The 23,310-nt window shown below is 42.3% G+C and overlaps 1 protein-coding gene across 1 annotated transcript in view; it reads right to left on the bottom strand.

Annotated features, from left to right (window-relative positions):
* The window catches only part of SLC25A26 (solute carrier family 25 member 26), a 210,427-nt gene that overhangs the window by 127,885 nt on the left and 59,232 nt on the right, over positions 1-23,310 (bottom strand). The gene's annotated exons all lie outside the window — the stretch shown is intronic.

The following is a 23,310-nucleotide window of genomic DNA, read 5'->3' as shown; positions in this document are numbered from 1 at the left end:
ATGCAGCACTGGGATTCCAGGTTAAATCCCTGTCAGGGCACAGGTCTACATGGAGTTTGCATGTCCTCCCAGTACTTGTGTGGGTTTCCTCCGGGTACTCCGGTTTCCTCCCACGCTCCAAAGACATGCTGGTAGGTTAATTGGCGCCCTAATATGTGCGAGTATGTAAAATAGGGACCTTAGATTGTAAGCTCCTTGACGGTAGGGACTGCTGTGAATGTATGTTATATAAAGCACTGTGTAAATTGCTGGCACTATATAAATACCTGTAATAAATAAATACAGGGTCCTCATTACACAATAAAAGTGGCGCAGTCAAGGGAATTTAATAAAGGCGGCATATTTGAACATACATCTAAGGGTCACCTAAATATACTATAGTTAAAACAAAAAAGAAAGATACATTTTGTTAGCACATTTAAACGATTATCTCCATGAACACAAACTATCTGCGTTCCATACAAGGTTATTCCATAGTATAGGGGTTACAGACAATGCACAGGACACTACTGCCCTCTGCTGGACGTTAATGGAAAAAAGCCAAGGATCTTTCAGGCTTCTCATGAAACTCAGAAAATGTATACAAGACCTATATTTCACATAAATGAAGCGCATCATTCAAGGCACAGACCGTAACTTCACTTCCTGTTTTTCTAAGTTGCATTTTACTGTGTTGGAATCCTCTTAAAGAGACACGATCAATAGTTATAGCAGACGTGGTCCACCTGTAAAAGTATTTAGTTGCTGCGTAGTTTTTGTTTCTGGCAAGGTTGCATTCACATCCGAGCAGTCAGGGAACACGTGAAAAACCCAAATGCCTCAAAATGTGCAGTAAAAAAAAAAAATGCGTGGAGTTCAATGCCGGAAAAGGTCAAGAAGCTTCTTTTGGCGCAATTGACTCACACAAGGCAACATTTGAACTGCCCTATACTGTCATGTAAAAAACCCAAACAAAAAAAAGTGAGAAATTTGATGTGGCGGTGGGAATAGGATCTAAAGCAGAATTTTGGGTTTTATAAGTGAATTTCAAAGCAAAATAAAAAAAAACCTGCAGTGTACATCTCTGTAATACATGCACATTCATTGACCCGAGTTTTATACTTTTGAAGACCATTCACATATACAAACACCTATTGATCTGCCATGTTGTGATTTTTTTTTTGGCCTGAGAGGTGTCAGCCCTGCCTCGGGACAACAAGGCCTGGGAAAAAATAAATAAAAACTGGAAAAATTGAGGGAAAAAACAAAAGTTGTTTTCCTTCCCCCCACCCAAAGTTGTTTTTGGTTTTCTCCAAAAAAACAAAAAAAAGTGTGGAATATTTTCCTTTACAATAATAAATAATATAGCTTTGACATAGTATTTAAACCATATAACATGAAGACCATAATGAAAGATTTCTGAGTTCTGAGCTCAGTCGAAGACAATTTAATCCTGGAATACAATTCAAGTAACACTGTACTTCTCAAACAAGAGAAAATATGCATTTCTACCACTAGGGGGCACTGCAGAGGAACATGGCACTTTTTTTTTTTTTAAATAACAAACATATCTCAAATAGTTTTGCACAGAGCAGCCCAGATCCTCCTCTTCTCAGGTCCCTCTTCAGTGCTCCTGGTCCCTCCCTTCTGTTGAGTGCCCCCACAGCAAGCACCCGAGCCGAGACACTGCTCTGTGTGTCCATTCAGACACTGAGCTGTGGCCCGGTCCTGCCCCTTTTCTCTCCTCATTGTCTGACTGACTTTGATTGACAGTAGCAGGAGCCAATGGTGTGGCGCTGCTGTCTCATCCAATGAGGGGAGGAGTGCCAGACACTCCTGCAACATTGCATGAATAAGAAGGGCTCAGGTAAGTATTAGGGGAACTGAGGGGGGCTGCTTACCACAGAAGGCTTTTTATCTTAATGCATAGAATGCATTAAGATAATAAACATTTTTTCCTTTACAACCCCTTTGAACAGATATAACAAAATGTTTCCAATTGTATATATATCAGATCAAAAGGGACCAAATAATAGAAGTTTATTGTTAAGATTTGCATCCACTTTAAATTGCAGTTTGTTATAGATTCGGGGAGGTTAAGAACCTCTGTAAGGGTCTTATTGCTGCCCGGTTCTCCAGTGACTAGGTTTCCCTTTAACAGTAGCTGCCTCTGATGAAGTGCAGTGAGGCCACGAAACACGTGGGGCACCCATGGAGCATCTGATGCACACCACATTTTAACTCTCCTTCTCTTGCCTTATAAATGTAATTCTACTCAACTTGCCCTATATACTTTGTTTTGATGGATAGTGTACTATAATATATATATATATATATATATATATATATATATATATATATATACACACACACACACACACATACATACATACATACATACATACATACATACACACACACAATTATTTCTTATTAGGTTTTAGATTTAGGCTGGGCTCACACCGCTGCGGCAGCGAGAACTGGATGTGATTCGCACCGCACTGCAGTGCAGTGCAAATCACATCCGATCTCTGTGCGATGCGAGTTCAGCCATACAGATAGTATGGCTGAATTCGCATCGCACCCGCCGCAAACTCGCACAGGACCCTTTTTTTGGTCCGCAGCAGAATCGGATCGCATGGGTGTTCACACCATGCGATCCGATTCCTGTCCGAGTTTGCAGATCGCACTGCGATATGCGAACTGATCTGGGGGTGTCATTAACATTTCACTGACACTCCCAGCCGTCCGCATAGGGCAGTGTGAACTGCCGGCGGGAGGCATGCGATGCGGGAAAACGCCGTGGATTCGCTGCGTTACCGCATCGCTCCAGTGTGAACCCAGCCTTAGTCTTTTATACTGTTATTATGTAAATAATATAAGACCCGTGTGTGCATACACCTGTGAACCTTTGATCACTGGTAGTGTATATTTGATATTCTTTTCTTGCTTTACTCGCATTGAACATTTGTACCAATAGGAACATATTATTTTAAAGTGGAATGTAAAACTGTAACTCCACTTTTGTAGAAAAAAATATAACAAATATTATAGCATATTACAATTGCTACACAAGCCACGCTGTAATGTTATTAAAAATGACCTTTCCTTTTTCTGCAGCTGCTAGAATTATCTGTAAAATTCAATAGAATATGGCAATCTGGAGAGGTTTTTTTGTTTTTTTTTTGTTTACACAGTTGGCATTCAGAAAGCCCTTAAAAATGATATTTTCTGCTTGGGTGAAGAACTTTGCACTAAGATACAAGTCAGGTTTTAGGCATCCTCTGCAACAAAAATATCACCTTTGGCGAGATACTTTCTAAAGGGATGCCGACATTGCAACTTTACTCATGAGAACACAAAGTAAAATATAAATGAATCAGTCAGTCCAATTCAGAATCAAAAAGCAAAGAACGTTGCAAGCAACCAGCTTTTTCTTCAGGGTAGAAACAAGTAGGAATCTGCAACAAAGTTTGTTAAAATCCTTCAAACATACAGAATATTGACCACCAAGAGGGGATTGTTTTTATCTCAACAAAAGTGAAGTTACTCTAATGCCCTGTACACACGATCAGACTTTCCGACAGAAAATGTGCGATCGGATCGTGTTGTCGGAAAATCCGATCGTGTGTGGGCTCCATCGGACTTTTTCCATCGGGATTTCCGACACACAAAGTTTGAGAGCAGGATCTAAAAAGGTTCCCACAAAAAAATCCGATCATTTAAATTCCGATCGTGTGTAGACAATTCCGACGGACAAAGTGCCACGCATGCTCAGAATAAATCAGGAGACAAAAGCTATTGGCTACTGGCCCGTTTATAGTCCCGTCGTACGTGTTCTACGTCAACGCGCTCTGAATGATCGGATTTGCTGACAACTTTGTGCGACCGTGTGTATGCAAGACAAGTTTGGGCCAAAATCCGTCTGAATAAATCAGACGGATTTTGTCGTCGGAATGTCCGACCATGTGTACAGGGCATAACACTTTTTCACTTCATAATCCTGCAAGTACCAGGAAAAGACCGATGACATGCCACTGAATCCAGTGACCTCCTAGGATGCGTGATGTGGGTATGCAAGGAGGCTGCGGGAAAGTGACATCATTCTCAACTAGGTGAGAACCTAGGAAGTGCAGGGAAAATTCTCGGAAAAGAAAGTAGACAGAACTCCCGAAATAAAGGCAGTAGGAATGAGATGACAGAAAGTGGCTGAAGAAGGTGAAGGTCTGCTTTATAGTGGTTGTAAACCTCAAACACGAAATATGAACAAAGCATATCCCTATCCCTCTATAGTGTGTACAATTAAAAGCATTAAGTGTCAATTTCTGTCTGATGCTTTGTTCCTCAGCTATCAGCATGAGTCACTTCTACCAAATTTTCCGGACACCAAGATATAAAAGGTGACAGAGGAGAGACTGCTAGCTGATTGACAGCCTCAGCTCTGTTCTGGTGTGCTGCGTGAAGAGGGGGTGTCCCTTCTCTCTAATCAGCTTTCAGAGCTCTCCTCACTGAGCTCTGTAGAGTGTACAGCTGTGGCCAAACGTTTTGAGAATGACACAAATATTCATTTTCACAAAGTCTGCTGCCTTCGTTTTTATGATGGCAATTTGCATATACTCCAAAATGTTATGACGATGAATTGCAAAGTTACTCTTTGTCATGAACATGAACTTAAAGGAGAAGTCCAGCCTGAGCTTTTTATGCTGGGCTTCTCCTCTGGGTCACAAGAGTACAAGTAGTTTTGCACTCCTGTGACCCATTTTCAGCGGAGAATGGTCTGAAGTCCACTCTCCGCTGATGTCATTGCCATCAGTCGAGGCAGAACGTCATCCCGACTTCCCAAGTCTGGATCCGCCAGCTGCCTTGGTTAATGGCAGTTTCAGCGAGCCGCTGAGACAGTCGCTCCCCGCCCCTCCACAGCTTAGGGCTCCAATGAGCCTGGAGGAGCAGAGAGAAGAGATGCTGACTAACAGTCAGTAGATCTCCTCTCTGGGACCCGTGAAAACGGAGCCATCAGTGATGTTCAGTGGCTCATTTCTCAGTGCAAAGAGGCCGGAGGACAGCTGCAGCATCAGTCTGATGCTGCATCAGCATAGGTAAGTATATATTTAAGCGCTTAAAGACAGCCTCACGCCGATATACGTCGGCAGAATGGCACGGCTGGGCACAAGCACGTACAGGTATGTTGCCTTTTAAAAGTCAAGCCGTGGGTCACACGCGCGCCGCCGCCGGGGCGCACTCACTACCCGATCCTGAGCTCTGTGGCCGCGGGACCCGCGGACCTGATTGCCGCCGGTGTCCCGCGATCAGGTCACAGAGCTGAAGAACAAGGAGAGGCAAGTGTAAACAAACCTCTCCCCGTGCTTCCTACTTAGGCTGTCACTGATCGCCTGTTCCCTGCTATAGGAAAAGACGATCAGTGACGTCAGACGCCAAGCCACGCCCCCTATAGTTAAAAAACACCCACACACTTAACCCCTACACTGCCCCCTTGTGGTTAACCCCTTCACTGCCAGTGACATTTTTACAGTAATCAGTGCATTTTTAATCGCACCGATTGCTGTATTAATGCCAATGGTCCCAAAAATGTGTCAAAATTGTCCGACGTGTCCGCCATAATGTCGCAGTCACAATAAAATCACCGCCATTATTAGTAAAAAAAAAAAAGATTAATAAAAATGCCATAAAACTATCCCCTATTTTGTAAACGCTATAACTTTTGGGCAAACCAATCAATAATCACTTATTGCGATTTTCTTTTACCAAAAAAATGTAGAAGAATACGTATCGGCCTAAACTGAGGTAAAAAAAACCTGGAAGCCGATTGGTTTCTGTGCAGAGCTGCACCAGATTTTGCACGCTCCAATTTTAGTAAATCATCCCCAATGTTCCAACATGTAGCTCCTAACTATCCCATATGAAGGGACTGTTCGGAATTAAATCCCTCCGTCCTCCTCATTTGTCATTCCTTTTTGTTCTGGGTGTTGTCCTGTAAAAATAAATGTAATATTTAACTGCCAAATTTGTTAAATGTTCCATCCATCCTTCATATTTTTTTGCACTAGCCCCTGTGGAGTTTAGAATTATTCTGATTTCATTCGTCATTGTCCATATGTTCAATGAATTCCAAAGGGGGGGGGGGGAATTAAAGCCTAAATATTATGTGCAAAAAGGTGTCCCTCCTTCTGAAGATTGGATGTTATGATGCCTTGATGTACAAGAGGTCACAGGATCAGAGACATTTTACCAATGGGAACAGAGACATGAAAATCTGCCAACGCCTTTCAAGTGATTTTAAATGTTCACCTTGTAAAACAACCCAGTTTAAAATAGAAATGTAAGGCAAAACATTTTTGTAAAGATAAAAAAAAAAGCAAAAAAAACTTTATATATCAAATTTCCTCTGTTCTCAGCTGCATAAAAGCTGTGGGGTGGGGAGGGGGGGGGCACTGAGCTTCCCAGTGAATGGCTGTGCAGCGGGAGTATCAGGACAAGTCTTATTATTGGAGGAAAGAGCACTTAGTTCTCAGCATAGCTTGAGAACCGGCCATGGTGGGCTCTCCTGCTTAGTGTGGTCAGTTTTTAATACGAAAGCAAGAGGACTAGTGGGAACACCAGGAATTTCACATTAAAAAAAGCAATACAAAGAGCTACAGAATACTTCTTTATACAAGTACATGGTACAGTAAGCACATATCAGGAATATGAAGTGTTGGGGTAACAAAAGCTTTAACTCTGTACAAAAGAAGAAAACATGGTAAATGATGGCCTTGTATCTCATATAGGATATACTCTATTTATACTTATTGTATTAATTTATATGCTTTTCTGTCCCAGTTGCACAACTAAAATTGTTGAATTATAGGTTCTTGTATTAAAAACAAATGAACCCCCATGTTTTTTCCTGAAGAAGCCATATGGAGAAACATGTAGAAAACATGAACGTGACCACAGTAAATCACGGTCATTAATAGGATGCCTTGCACACATCTATGGCTATGATTGTACTGTATGTATTGTTTTTAGGACGTTGTTCAATTAATAAAATTTGTACATATATTTTTTACATATTGTCGTCTCAATGCTTTGCACCTATAAAGTCCCATATCTCCTAAATGTTTCTTCTTAACTGCTTAAGAACCGCCTCCTGCACATATACGTCGGCAGAATGGCACGACAGGGCATAAGCATGTAACTGTATGGTGCTCTTTAAGTGCCCAGCCGTGGGTCGGGAGTGCGCCACCGGTGGCGTGCTCCCGACCCGGTCCTGAGCTCCGTGACTGTGGCCGCGGGACCAGCGGACCCAATCGCTGCTGGTGTCCCACGATCAGGTCACAGAGCTGAAGGAGGAGGAGATGTCTGTGTAAACAAACCTCTCCCCGTGCTTCCTACTGAGCCTGTCACTGATTGTCTCTTCCCTGTTATAGGGAAAGACGATCAGTGACGTCAGACGCCACGCCCCCCTACAGTTAAAAAAACAAAACAAAAAAAACACACACACACTTAACCCCTCCCCGCCCCCTAGTGGTTAACTCCTTCACTGCCAGTGTCATTTACACAGGAATCAGTGCATTTAAATAGCACTGATTGATGTATAAATGACAATGGTGCCAAAAATGTGTCAAAAATGTCCTATGTGGCAGTCACAATAAAAATCGCTGATCACCGCCATTACTAGTATAAAAAAAAAAATATTAATAAAAATGCTATAAAACTATCCCCTATTTTGTAAATGCTATAACTTTTGCGCAAACCAATCAATAATTGGCAATTGCGATTTTTTTTTACCAAAAATATGTGGAAGAATGTAATATTTTTTACTTTTTGCTATAATAAATATCCCCAAAAAATATTTGTTATAGCAAAAAGTAAAAAATATTAATATTTTTTTCAACATTGTCGCTCTATTTCTGTTTATAGTGCAAAAAATAAAAACGGCAGAGGTGATCAAATACCACCAAAAGAAAACTCTATTTGTGGGGAAAAAAGGACGTCAATTTTGTTTGGGAGCCACGTCACGTGACCGCGCAATTGTCAGTTAAAGCGTCGCAGTGCCAAATCGCAAAAAGGGGCCTGGTCCTTTGGCTGCAAATTGGTCCAGGGCTTAAGCAGTTAAAGAAGAAAACGTGTTCGATTTTTTTTTTGTTTCCATTACCTTACTTCCTGTCCCAATGACAGAGGACAGGAAGTGAGGGTATACTGTCCTAATGGGGAAACAGACAACAATCACAGCACAGTTAAACGATTCTAACCATTTCTTGCTCAGTCCAAAGGTAAAGAAAAAGGTTTTGTCTCGAGTTGATCTTTAAAGCTGGATTCAACTTTTTTTTTTTTATTATTAATTGAGCCCCAGGAGCTTTTAGCATTCACCTGGCAAGCAATCCTCTCCAGCGATGCACTGCCAGCACTCCTGTCAGTCATAGGCACAGCTATCTTCTCCCCTTCTTCCCCCCCAGGTTCTGCCACTTGATTGGACATCACATCATCATGGCTGTAAATGTATGCTGAGCTGTGCAAGAAGAGTACAGGAGCTTCCTGTAATAAAGACCGGTCACTGCTGCTCTCTCTTCTTGTGCAGGGTGACTGGTCTTGTCTCCGCCCCCCTCCTGTAGTTTTCTACAAGCCGCCTGTAGTGGGTGGGACCTACTGGGTCCCTCCCACAGCTCTGCTCTCTGCACAAGCTGATGTACAGCACAGGGATGATGTAACAGCTCTTCTACAAGGCAATATGCGAGTTTGTAAAAGCATTTGGTACATACAAAAGTGGATTTATATATTTTGTGGCTATTGAGGGATATTTTTAAATTAAAGTTTTTGTATCCAGAGTTCAGCTTTAATACAAGAACTACAGATAACTACACTTAGAACCATTTAAAGACAACAATATAAAAATGTACAGTCGCATTCTTCCCTGCAGGAAGTAAATATTACAGAAAAAAAAACAAGTATTAAATGTATCTGGAATGTAAGTCTGAACAAAGAAATGTTCATTTACAGTGACAGGTGCACTTGCAGCCTGAGCTGACAACTTGCAGAGCTTCAACCAACAAACAATAGCGTTTTGTTATTACAACCTCATGTGCACTCCGAGCGCTGCCAACAATGTAAACACCTGCATCTCCTAATACAGAAAGAATGCTTGTGGGGAGATATATGGCCTGTGTGCAGATGTTCCAGCCCTGGAAATGGGATAGAAGAGACAACGCAGAGCAGAGCTGTCTTCTCCGTTAAATATATATTGCAGAAATGGGGACACCGGTGGGGTCCACCTGTTGCTCAACGGCTTCTCCCAACACTCCGTCACCATTGGAATTAGACTTTCATTTAAGAGAAGCGGTTTCAACTGGGGTTATATTAGAATCTGAATATTTTGTCTTCATTATTAACCATTTCAGCCCCCGAAGAATTTACCCCCTTCCTGACCAAAGCACTTTTTGCAATTCGGCACTGCGTCGCTTTAACTGGCAATTGCGACGTGGCTCCCAAAGTTCGTTCTTTTTCCCCCACAAATAGAGCTTTCTTTTGGTGGTATTTGATCACCTCTGCGGTTTTTATTTTTTGCGCTATAAACAAAAAAATAGCTACAATTTTGAAAAAAAATCAATCATTTTTCACTATAATAAATACCCCCAAAAATATATATAAAAAAAAATGTATTCCTCAGTTTAGGCCGATACGTATTCTTCTACATATTTTTGGTAAAAAAAAAAAATCACAATAAGCGGTTATTGATTGGTTTGCGTCTACAAAATAGGGGATAGTTTTATGGCATTTTTATTGATTTTTTTCTTTTTTTTTACTAGTAATGACGGCGTCCAGCGATCTTTATCATGACTGCGGCATTATGGAGGACACGTCGGACAATTTTGACACATTTTTTGGGACCATTGGCATTATTACAGCGATCAATGCTAAAAAAATTGCATCGATTACTGTAAAAATGTCACTGGCAGTGAAGTGGTTAACCACTAGGTGGCACTGTAGGGGTTTAGTGTGTCCTAGGGAGTGATTCTAACTGTGTGGGGGGAGGGGCTGTGTGTGACACATCACTGATCACCGCTCCCGATTACAGGGAGAGCTGATCAGTGACAGTGTCACTAGGCAGAACGGGGAGATGCTTGTTTACGTTAGCATCTCCCTATTCTTCCACATCGTGAGACAATCGCAGGTATGCCCACGGACATGGAGTCCTCGGGACCCGCGGTCACAGAGCTGCCTCTTAAAGGGCAACATACAGGTACATTAATCTGCCTGTATGTGCCCTTCTGCTGCAGTATATCTGTGTGACACGGTCGGGAAGCGGTTAGGACCGCATGCCCACATCCGTATTAAAGCGGAATTTAAAGTGGAACTAAGGGCAAAAAATTAAAAACTCTTTATTTACCTGCCTGTTTGCAGTCCACTGCAGAATGTACAGAGAGCTTTGCATGCACAGCTCAGTTTAGATTCTGGAACATTGCCTTTGTGCTGGGATGACTGCAGTATCGCACATATGCGGGAGTGACATCATTCCACACCAGCCAATCAAAACAAACACTATCACCTGGAAAGGACCCCGGAAAAGATGCTAGTGCCAGTGAGGAACTTTGCAGGCTTTGGACCACTGGTGCATAAGTAAATATTTGTGCCTTTAGTGCCGCTTCAACCCCCGAAAAGGGAATAGAACCGTCACACTTGCTCAAAATACTGACGCTGAACAAATGCGCCTATAGAGTTAATATGCATTGTTTGGCGAGCTTGACGTGCATTTACCATGCCGTAAAAAGGCTTTCTAAATGCTCTATGGCAGTGATGGTGAACCTTGGCACCGCAGATGTTTTGGAACGTTTCCCGGATGCTCATCCACTCTGCAGTGTACATGAATATCATGGGAAATGTAGTTCCAAAACATCTGGGGTGCCAAGGTTTGCCATCAGTGCTCTATGCATTGGTTTTAGTCGGTAGTATAGTTGGCCTTTGTTATCTTAGGACATAAATTCATGGCAAGGCTACAGGATCAGAGCTGGTAACCAGCACCCAGAAGAGGCAGCCAGCTGACAAGGACCAAGATTATTATTATTATTCAGGATTTATGTAGCGCCAACAGTTTGTGCAGTGCTTTACAATATGAGGGCAGACAGTACACTTACAATACAAATCAATACAGGAGGGATCAGAGGGCCCTGCTCGTTAGAGCTTACAATCTAGAAGATGGCGGCACGTGACCCACTATGAGGCACTCAAACATTGGATTAACACTCGACTGGCTGTGCGGAGAATATGTACTTTGAAGAACACTATAGGTTAGTGGGGAAAAAAACTTGGGAGAAGTTGAATACCACTTTAAATGACACCCATCTACGATTAACTTTTCTGCCAGGCTGGCAGAAAAATCTAGTGTAAAAAATGCTTGTTTTGGCACGATTACAGGCGTATATATAAACATATTCTATTTGGTAGAATATTCATCGATATTCAATATTTCACACAAATGAGGTGGATGGAGAATAATTATGAGACATATTAGTCAAAGTGAGTTGCATCTCTCGGCTAATGCGATTTTGTGATTTAAAAGCCTGCACTCAGCTTATGATACATTTGTAGTAAGCCAAAAAAAATAAAAGAGGAGCACCTGCTTTTTTTTTTTTCCCGGAGGCCACCCACACAGTGCTGGTAGGGATATACTGCACAGACCAACCAGTTCTATTCCCAGCAGCCTCAATGAAATGTTTGGGTATGGCTGATGTTTAACGGTATTGGGTTACAGTTTAACAAGAATGGCAATTAACCAAAGGCTAATTTAGAAGGGTAATATTCTTGGCATTCAGCGCTGAGGTTAAAGAGGACCTGTTGGTGGTGGATATTTTTTGCTTTACTCACTGCATACTGCCTTATATACCAAGGATATAAACCCAGACTAGACTTTGACCCTGTACTGACCTAAAGGATGAGTGTGCTTTTCTGTAAACTTGACATGCCTCAAATACAGAAATAGGCTAACACACATTCACAAATATAAAATGCTGCGTATTTTTGAGAGAAATCTTGCTTCCAACTGCTTGGCCTATCCAATTCTAGCACAATGGCTACCTCCTGCAGTGTGTCAATAAGCTCTGGGTGAGTGTTTCTTCAAAGATGCATTAGGAGAGGAAGGAATTGGGCTAATCTGGACATTATCTACTGCCAAAATGATCTTCATCCGAGAATAGGGGCATGTAAAGTTTATTTCTGGCAAATAAATAGACATTCATTAAGGACATTACAGTAGAGTAGTGGTTAGCACTTCTGCCTGGCAGCACTTGGGACATTGGTTCAAATCCCAACTACTACATAGCCTGCCTGGAGTTTGCATGTTTTCCCTGTGCGTATGTGGGTATCCTTCAACACCATAAAGACATACTGGTTGGTAAATTGGCCCTAATATGTGTGTGTATACGCTCCTTGAGGGCAGGACTGATGTGAACGTACAATGTAGGGATGCACCGATACTTTTTTTTTAGTACTTGCCGATACAAATTACCAATACCTACCGCAACTGTTTTGTTTTAACTTCAGCTGTCAGCAATGGTACAAAGCATTGAAAGTTATTTACAAATGAAATAATTTTTTTAATAAATTTTTTATAATTTAGCGCTTTTTCAAGGTGAAATGTGTAAATATATGTTAATATACACGTGTAAAAATATTCACTAACAAAGCAAACAAAAAAAAAAAGTTTTAAATTGTTTATCGTTTATAAAATAGACGTGAACAAATGAAAAAAAGCAGGAAAATAATTAAATAGAGGGCAATAGAGAGTTAATTAAGGCTGATTAGAGTAAATTAAGGGTTATTAAGGGGTTAAACAGAGGAACATTTGTTCATCCCTTTGATCTGCAGATGAAGGACCAGAAATATAAAAAAAGAAACAATGTTTCTTTTTATTTTAGTGTTTCAGGGCTGCGCAACATAGGTAATAAACATTGCCAGGCAGCTTTTTTTTTTTTTTTTTTGACAGCTCCAATTACTGGACTTCTTTTACACTGGGGAGACCCACTGACAGCTCAAAGAGTCGAGCCTGAAAGTATTGGTGCATTTGCACGAGTACAGATACTTGTGCTAATGCTCGGTATCACCACCGATACTATTATCGGTGCAACCCTAGAATGTATATGTAAAGCGTTGCATAAATTGTTAATGCTATTTAAATAATAGTACATCTATGACAGATTTCCCCATGATTTGTCTCCTAAAAAACATTGTATGTACTGAAAAATACCAGTTCAAGTAGGCTCCTAACCCCTGCTGTGTTCTGGCAACACTGCCTCTGCTGCATTGAAATTCAAAGCAGTGTTGTCAACGCTGCCTAACTTCTTCTCTGCTGGACTACAGATCACCTCCTCTCCTCACTGTCAAAACACAAGAGTGATATGTTCCATATTCCACCAAGGGAGAGATCAAGAATCCCAACATACTGCAGTGAGAGGTCATGATGTTGAATACTGTGAGCCCAGGCCAGCATGATGACATACCCCTAGAGGCAATGGTGGCCCATCCATTAGGGACGCCCGGGCGCTTCCCCCTTTATCCATGGCAGCCATCCCCTAATCATGCACTGGCCCCTTTCAGGACTCCGGGCACATGAATTACAGCAGATTAAAGTCAGAGGCTCTAATAGCCTTCAAAATAGGGTGGGCTCCGGGCGCAGAGCACTGTGCTACGAGCCCACCCAGGTGTTACAACAGCGAATGGATATTTGCTATTAAAAAATGGATCCTTGATCCGGCCACTCAGAAGCGGGTCCCAGATCTGTTTTCCTATAGGTCCGAAAAGAAAAGAGCCCCGAATAACCACCACGGAGGGAGGAAATGGAAGCCGTCGTTGCCATGATGCCTGTGGAGAGCAGGGGAAGCCGCCGGTGAAGCCCGGGTGAAATGCTGCCCACCATAGATAGGGGAAAGTGCTGCACACCTGACCAACTGGGGTATTTATTCATTTTTTAAGAGGTATTTATGCCACCCTTGCTTGGCTCAGCATCATTCAACCTGGAAAACAAGTGGTGGCATAGGACAGAGGAGGATGTGGAAGGCGGTGCTGGAGCATGAACAGTGCTTCTTTCATTTTTATTTACGGGGGTGTTTAAAAAAAAAAAATGGAAATATGTTAAATATTTGAAATATCCCTTAAAATACCCTTTAAAAGAGAAGTAGGGCCAAAGCTTTTATGGCTGTATTTTTCCTGTGAACCACAGTGGTACTTTTACTTTACTTTTGCTCTACTCTGACCCCAGAGTCAGCAGATAGTGGGCTTTTGCCTGCTAACAGTTGATGAGGCAGAGCCAAGCCAGGGTTGGGAAGGATCCCAACATTGCACCGGCTGCCTGATTGACAGGTGGCTCCGTCTGTCAGTGCACTGTTCAGAACCGAAGCCAACCACGTTCATCCTGTTCCAGTTCTTCAGAGCCAGCATGGGAAAGTTGCAGCATGGAGGCGATTATGGGCGGTTTCTTTTTTATTTTATTTTTTTAATAAGCTCATACTTTTCCTTTAATGTCTACATCCCACCACCAACACATACTCACCTTTTCTTCACCCCCTTCACTCTGTTCCACTATACGAAGAGAAGAACAAAGCTTAAACAGGGCTGAGGATTCTCCCACCCCCCATGTGATAGTGCTGAGCCAATCACCAGCTCTATCGCATGCTCCTCCATACCCAGAAGAATGAGGTATTTTCTTTATTTCTGGTAGAAGAACAGAACAGCGGGCAAGCAAAGAAAATGTGAATATGTGCTAATGGGGAGGGTGAGACATTAAAGAGAACCTGTTGCTTTGGCCTATGCGGACACAGCCCAGGTTTGCTTCACATACTTTTCCACAATTAGGGTCTTTCATTATCTAAAACTGCACAGCAATTGTAAGGCAAGCAAAAGGGCTAGTCTTTTCATGCTATCTACAAAAATACACCATAATACTCAATGTATAGAAGAATAAGGTCTGAAACCCAGAACTTGCTCGTTCCCAGTTGTCATTACCCGGGGCTGCATTATACCATTAATCCATTTTACAAAATAAGCTGCAAGAGGACAAAAACACAATGTTTTATTGAAAGAACACAGACAGGTGGCTTTTGAGGTCTAAGCTAATAAAATCTCTCAATTTAATTCACTCCTTTGTTCTCATGGAAAGACTATCTGTCGGACTTAAACATAAAGGTATGCCCTGGTCCAGCTGATTATGGCGAACGGTTAAATAAATACGCTGATTAGACAAGGAGCTTGGTTTCCTCTCGTGTAAAATTTCCGATTAATAATAGTGTCTATTTAAGACATCTGCTTTAAACTTACAACATTTGTTTAATGGAAAAATTCCAAACATAACTTATTTTTCCCATGAAGCCAGGACAATGCCATTCTGACAGATGTTCCCCCCCCTCCTAAATGAGCAAATTTATTCGACCAATCAGAGGAATGCACAAATCAGAAATGCTGTAACGTAGATCATTGGGCTCGTCGTTTTGGATAGTTATATTAAAGTGGAAGACATAGTTTTTAGTATTGGGTCAAGCAAAAAGAGTTAGAGAACCCTTGCAGGTTTTTTTTGCTGTATCTCCATTGGAGAAGTTCATTTATACTTCTTGCATGGTCACCCAAGGGGACACAGGAAACAGTATTTTTTGTGAAAAATTAGAAGTATTGGGATAAAAAGTGTTTGGTCCTTGTTTGTACAGTTCTGTGACTATTGTTCTTTACCAAGTGCCTTGATTGTTTCTCTGAATTTGGGTTCAAATAACTAAATAGAATCTATGATCAGCCTTCAGAGGTCATTGTATCTGTAGCGCTAACGTTTCATGCATATCCCGGTTCTTTTTAGCTTTTATAGACTTCAATGTTCAATGTTTAAGGCAGGGATGTCAAAATCAATTTAACCGTGGGCCACATCCGCACTGTGGATGCCCTCAAAAGGCTGGTTGTATCTTTAAGACTATTTAAACGTATTAACACTTTATCATATTAAATAATTGCCTCTGCATTTGATTTAACTGACACAGAATTGTATTATTCTCATAATAATTATAAGCAGATGTCCAGAGTACCCCACCACCCCCTAGATCAGAAGTCAAGAGTCAACCACCATCTTTATACAACACAGTGCACCTTTCTTACCTTGTGCTGCTGCCAGGAAGAAGCTGCGGGAGGAGCTGGAAAGCAGAAAGTGCAAGGTCTGAAGGAGGACCAGAGGAGGGCTGGAGTCAGCTGCCGGAGTTTGACAAATGCTCAGACCAGGGGCAGCAGAGACTATGGGGTGTTGTGGCTGCACAGAGAAGAGCAGAATCTGTAGTGGGAGTTCTGTCCTCCTCTCTGCTGCCAACTGCTGAGATGGGGGGAGGCAAAGAGGAGCCTCTTCGCAGCTGCATGGAGCACAGGATCTGGCAGGGGAGTTCTGTCCTCTCTGCTGCTGACTGCCGAGACAAGGTGGGGGCGGACGTGAGGGTGGTACCACAGCTGTAGGAGAGGTGCGAGGGCCACATGAAATAGCCTGTGGGCCTTGTGTTGGACACATGTGGTTTAAGGTGAGTGTAGCTGTATTAGTGCACAATTGCAATTACTGTATTGCTTGGACCTTGGAAGTAGGTAAGCTTCCCAAAACCTGTCTTAAAAAAGTTATAACCATTAAGCTTGTCTTAAAAAAAGTTATAACTGTTAGTGTAAATAAAAAAGTATTCAACTGTGGCAGTACTCAATTGTGTTGTAGACCTTAAATGGTAGCAGATGTAATGCACCGCTTCTAAAGACACGAAAGATGTCTTTTTGGTTGCAAGATTGTTTGGTTGATGTGCGACACCATCAGTTGCCATTTTTAAGCAGTTGAGCAGAACTGAAAATTCTTTATAGGAAACGCATCCGGGATCTCAGTGTTTTTGCTGACCATTTAGCCATCTTCACTGCATTGCATGGATGAACCCGGACTAACGTCGTCTTTAAATTCATGTATACATTTAAAATTAAAATACATTTTTTGGAGTTCACCTAGTAAAATTCCTTTAACTCCACCTTTGTATACAGCTATAGCTTTTATGCCATGCAGCCATATAGATATAGGTAGAAAACAAGAGTATATGCATTGATTAACCTTATTAGTTTCACTATCTCCTTGTCTGCCTCCTCCTTGCCTTCCAACTACCAAACTATTACGCTTAGAAACCTTTGCCATCTTAATCCTTATCTTCTTTTTTCTGCTACATATTGTCTCTACGACAAAATCTTATCCTCGTCCTGCCCCAACTTGGTCACTTTTGTCTACAACAGTTCACTGTCATCCACCCTGGATACCTTCGCCCCCCTCACTACGCACAGAATCAGGCCCCGACCGGTACAACCCTGGCAAACAGACAATACCAGAAGCCTCAAAAATGTAGCCGTGCTCTTGAGCGTCTGTGGCATAAAACTAAGTCACAGCAAGACTTAGTTTTATGCTTACTCTTGCTCTTACTCTTGGACCTTTCTGCTGCCTTTGATACAGTTGACCATCCCCTCCTCCTCAAAAAACTCAATTTGCTTGGTCTCCGTGGCTGCACTTTCCGTTGGTTCGAATCTTACCTATCTCATTGCACCTTCAGTGTCACTTACAACTCCACTTCCTCTTCTCCAACTCCTCTTTCCATTGGGGTCCTCCAAGGTTCTGTCCTTGGACCTCTACTATTCTTGATCCTCACGTCCTACCTGGGCCAGCTGATAGCCTCCCATGGCTTTCACTACCATTTATATGCTGATGACACCCAAATCTATCTCTCTGCCCCCCAGCTCACCCCATCAATCTCCTTACACATTACTGATCAACTAACAGACATATCAGCCTGGATGTCAAACCACTTCCTCAAACTTGATCTATCTAAAATCGAGCTCTTAATATTTCCTCCCCCATGTGCCCCTTCCCCTGACTTCTCTGTCAAGATCAATGGCACATTTATCAATCTGTCCCCACATGCCAGGGTGCTAGGGGTAACCTTTGACTCTGAACTGTCCTTTCAGGCCCACACACAATCCCTGTCCAAATCATGCCGCCTTAGGCCGCGTACACACGGGCGGATTGTCTGGCCAACTAAGTTCGTCAGACAATCCGACAGACAGTCCGTCCTACTTTTGAATGAACGGACTTGACCACACACGATGAACAGACAGTCCGCTGAAAGCTTGCGCGATGACGTGTACAGCACGTACGACGGGACTAGAAATACGACGTCCAATACACTGCAAAGCAACCTTCGGCCCTGTGTAAATCCTTTCTGAGCATGCGCCATACTTAGTCCGTCCAACTTGCCTACTCACGAGCGGACTGTCCGCTGAAACCAAGTTTGGACGGACTGTATTACGGAAATTCCGAAAGACTTAGTCCGCCAGACTGTCCGCTGAAAAAGTCCGCTGAAGCCCACACACGAGCGGATTGTCCGCTGAAACACGTTTCAGCGGACTAAGTTGGACAGACAGTCCGCCCGTGTGTACGCGGCCTTAGCCTCCGCAACATTTCCAGAATACGCCCCTTTTTAACTAATTACACCACCAAGCTTCTAAATCACACCCTGGTCATCTCTCGCCTCGACTACTGCAACTCCCTCCTCATTGGATTACCTTTACATAGACTAACCCCCCTTCAGTCCATAATAAATGCTGCTGCAAGACTCATCCACCTTACCAACCATTCAGTGTCTTCCACCCCTCTCTGCCAATCCCTGCACTGGCTTCCACTCACCCAACAAATAAAATTCAAAGTACTAACAATAATTTACAAAGCCATCCATAACTCTGCCCCCAGCTACATCACTAACCTAGTCCCAAAATACCAACCAAGCCGCTCTCTTCGGTCATCCCAAGACCTCCTGCTCTCTAGCTCCCTTGTCACCAGATCCCATGCTCGCCTCCAGGATTTCTCCAGAGCTTCTCCCATCGTTTGGAACACCCTACCCCAATCTGTCTGACTGTCCCCTAATCTATTCATCTTTAGGCGATCCCTGAAAACCCTTCTCTTCAAAGAAGCCTATCCTGCTTCTAACTAACACTGTTTTACTTCCTCCATCAACTCATCCCCCCACAGCTATTACCTTTTGTATCAATTGACCCTTCCTTTTTAGATTGTAAGCTCTAACAAGCAGGGCCCTCTGATTCCTCTTGTACCAAATTGTAATGTAACTGTAATGTCTGCCCTCAAGTTGTAAAGCGCTGCGAAAACTGTTGGCGCTATATAAAACCTGTATAATAATAATAATAATAATAATGTGCAAATGTTACGGCAGATTAAAAAAAAGCTTTACGTGTCTTGCATGCTTGCGCGTGTACTTTCACTGTTTGGCCATTGCTGTCCTTTATTTAAAAAATCCCAGCCACCTCGTTTTATTTATGAAATCTTAATTTGCTTGAAAAAAAAAAAAAAAAGTTCAACCCAATACTGCTTTGATTCAGATCATTCCAGGCTCTGTCTTCAGTAATTGCACAACTGTATTTGTCAAAGTATTTCCATGCAATTATCAGCAATGTGTTACTGACACTTTAATTCAACTCCAGCTAATCTGTGTGAACCTTTTTGTTACTGGAAACATTATAAGACCTAATTAAGAGAAGCGTAAAATGAAAACTAAATAATTCAGACTCAGCCCTGGCATAATCATCCATTATATGGGATGCGTAACACTTGTTTCTGGAGTTTGAAGTCATTCTCTTAAAGTTGCAATTATATTACTAAATGGTTCTAAGTCTGTTTCGCATGATGCCAACTAAAATTCAGATATCACCCTGCTACATTACAGTGAAAGATCCCAAGTACTCAGCTGCATTAGCCCGCTGTTCCAAATATCTGCAATCCTGGCAGGTTTAAATAAGGAACACACACACTGCTGAAGGAAAGCAGAAAAGTGGATTCTAAAAATAATTGTGAACTCCAAAGATTTTTTTTTTAATTTTTGCATCAATGTCTCCAAAAATTCTGCATGGCTGAAACTGCATTGGAGGAGATGGATTGGTCATGATTGATGTTCTGGACCAATATTGTTGTAACTCAGGACAGGTTGGTGCACCCCTTCCATCACCAAGGGCACACACTCATACAAGCAACAATTGTTTAGCACCCTGAGCATGCATGTGCGGCTGGCAGCATTCTAGTGTTTGAAGATACCTTAAAATCGATCCTATGGTCAGGCTATGGACATTGAAGTATTAAGATATTCATAAGGCCTCACAGATGGCTTGAATTTGACTGACTCTTGTTGAATTGGCCAAAACCCAAGGCATGGGTAGTCCTGCAAGCACCAAATTTTTGTACAGAGCCACTGCAATCAGGCAGTATCACAATATAATAGCCGGCAGTGGAAATTACCTTATAGTACGGATGAAGAAATTGACAATCCACTTCAGCCCACGGGACAAAACTTAACGATGTACAGTGGCCCTTAAAAAGTAGCAGATGTGCTTTAAAACAAGCCCTCCATCACCTCTGTAGCTGTGTTTGCCAAGGAGCAATTCATCCTCAAATTTCACAGCAAAAAACACTGAATTCCATGAAGCTGTTCTATCAGCAGCTCAGCTTTATTGTCCCCTGCAAAGAAGAAAATCAAAACTTCTCATGGTGCATGTGTCTCTGATTTCCACTGTATTAAGTTCCCACCAAAAGAATCTTCAGAATTTTACATGGCAAGGACTGTTGGGTGCCTTGTCCCAAACTGTGCTTAGAGGCTTCTCCTGCTAGACCTTACATCATGAATTCATCCTGTAGCAACTTAGGGGCCAGAGAAAGGAACAACTGAGTGCTGAGAGTGACTAGGCACCAAAAACTTCCCAGAAGCATTGGATCCTGTTAATACTTCAAACTTCAATTTATCTTTACAGACAGAGATCAGCAGTGCACACAGCTAGAGAGGTATTAGCGTTTTCTTTGTAGGGGGGGACTTTATTCATGGTTTCATTTTAGCGACAGAGTCCCTTTAAACCTCTAGCCTGGCAGAATTGAAAAATTAAAAAAAAAAAAAGAAAAAAAAAAAAAAAAAGACACAATGGCTTCCTACCTGCTTTGCATGAAAATATTATTCAATAACAGAAAATACTGTATACACAAGCCTAATCAACAAGAAATAGCATCCATCCCCCTACCTAATAAGCAGAGTGCACGTTTATCTCAAGATGAGAAAATCCTCATCTCCCACATCAATAATTGTTTTCATTCCGCTGACTGCTATCTGGAAATTAGCAAATAATTCATACGGAATCAGTTTTGAAGGTTCTTTTATGAGTACACAGAATAGAAAAGACCCCAATTAAATACCATACAAAGTGCTGCCATTTTGTGCAGCAAACACACCTCGGAAAGGTCGCATTCTGGTCTTTTTATCGCCGCTGGAAAATTAATTACTCCGCTGACATATGTCAGGGTGATTTTTATAAGCGAGCTGAGCTGGGCTGGAGTTAGTCATTTCGCCCATTTGTTGGTATGCAAAACCGCCTTTCATTGGCATGAAAATGTATTCATTAATTTCTGAGGTCTAGGTAAGTCAGAGTGACTTGTACGCCTTTGTATTATATCCAAATGTTGATGAAATCTGATAGAAAAACATGTGTTTGATAGGCTCTAAAATCATGACAGGATAATTCTTATCTGGTTTATTTAAAAAAAAAATGCTCCACCAAAAATGTATAGATTTTATAGTCTTTTTTGGTTGCTAGCAAGCTCAACCATGAGCTGGCTTTTTAAAATGTACTAGGCTATATAAACATTAACGTGGAAGTAAACTCCCCTATCGTTTTCATCCAAGGAAGCTGCCATCTTTGCCTCAGTTTAATCTTCAACTGCTATGGTGCTGCACATGTGATTCGTTATGACACCAGCCATTGGATGGTTTGATAGTTTGGCTGAGAGAACAGCCAATGTGCAGTTAGCATTCCCGGCATGCCTTTTTTTTTTAACTGTTTAAATCGATGGGTTTACTTCCACTTTAAGTATTTATGTTTTAATGAACAGTAAATGAGCTTTAAAATACTCCACTGACCTCTGTAGCTACAGACGCTATAGAGCAATTTATCCTCCCAGTTCACAGCAAAGGCACTAGTCTCAGCTCCCCCCCTCCAAGCAGTATTTAGTAGCTTGCTAACTTTGTGTACCCTCCCAGCAATGACTTGGCAGCTCAGCTTGCCCCACTTCCCCCCTTCCATCAATAATTCAGCAGCTCAGCTACCCCTGCTTCAACCCCAAGCAAAGACTCTGCTACTCCGCTCCCCCTGCTTACCTTCCCAACAATGACTTGGCAGCTCAGCTTGCCCCACTTCCCCCTCCCATCAGTAATTCAGCAGCTCAGCTACCCCTGCTTCCACCCCCAGCAATGATTTGGCAGCTCAGCTACCCTTGAGGCCCCAGCAGTGACTCAGCAGCTTAGCTTAAAGGGGTTGTAAAGGTATATATATATATATATATATATATATATATATATATATATATATATATATATATATATATATATATATATATATATATATATATATATATGTTTTTTTTTTTTTTTTAAATAACAAATATGTTATACTTACCTCCACTGTGCCACTCATATTGCACAGAGTGGCCCCGAACCTGGTCTTCTGGGGTCCCTTGGCGGCTGTCTCCGAAATAACAAACATGTTATACTTACCTCCCCGGTGCCACTCATTTTGCACAGAGTGGCGCACAACCTGTTCTTCTGGGGTCCCTCGGCGGCTGTCTCCGCTCTCCCCCCCCCCCCCCCCGCAAGGACTTCTCACGTTCATGCGAGCTCCCTCGCATGGTGAGAAGTGCTTGCAGGCTCACTACTGTGATACAGCCGGCGGCCATAGCCACTCACTGTGTCACTCGGCCCCGCCCCCACGTCATTGGATGTGATTGACAGCAGCACGAGCCAATGGCTGCATTGCTTTCAATCCATCCACTGTAACCAATCAGCGGCTTATCGGCGAAGAGGATGTCGGGTGCGAGAGCGGGACTTTCGAGGAGTCAGGTAAGTAAAACGGAGGGGCCGGCATTGTCTGATGTTTTTTCACCTAAATGCATAGATTGCATTAAGGGGAATTTTTTTTTTTACCTTTACAACCCCTTTAAGCTGTTCCCCCTTCACAGCATTGACTCAGAAGCTGGCTCCTCCTCCACCCCTCTGCCAGCAGCCATCTAATCTCTAATGTAAACACTGAGCAGGATCTCTGAGTTGGGGGAAGCAAAGTGAGCCATGAGTAGGCATAAAAACCTCCAGTAGATCCATAAGCCGGGTACACATGTGCCGAATGTTGGAAGACATTGGTTGGTACAAAAAAAAAAAAAAATGGCCCACATTCGGCCTGTTTGTAGGTCAGTCTGTCCGATGTAAGCCAGCT

Source organism: Lithobates pipiens, unplaced genomic scaffold (assembly GCF_037356315.1).
Source record: "Lithobates pipiens isolate NorthernLeopardFrog02 unplaced genomic scaffold, aLitPip1_a1.2 Scaffold_23, whole genome shotgun sequence".
Classification (NCBI taxonomy): domain Eukaryota; kingdom Metazoa; phylum Chordata; class Amphibia; order Anura; family Ranidae; genus Lithobates; species Lithobates pipiens.
Note: the sequence above shows the minus strand (reverse complement) of the source record. Positions and strands in the feature narration are given on the sequence as shown.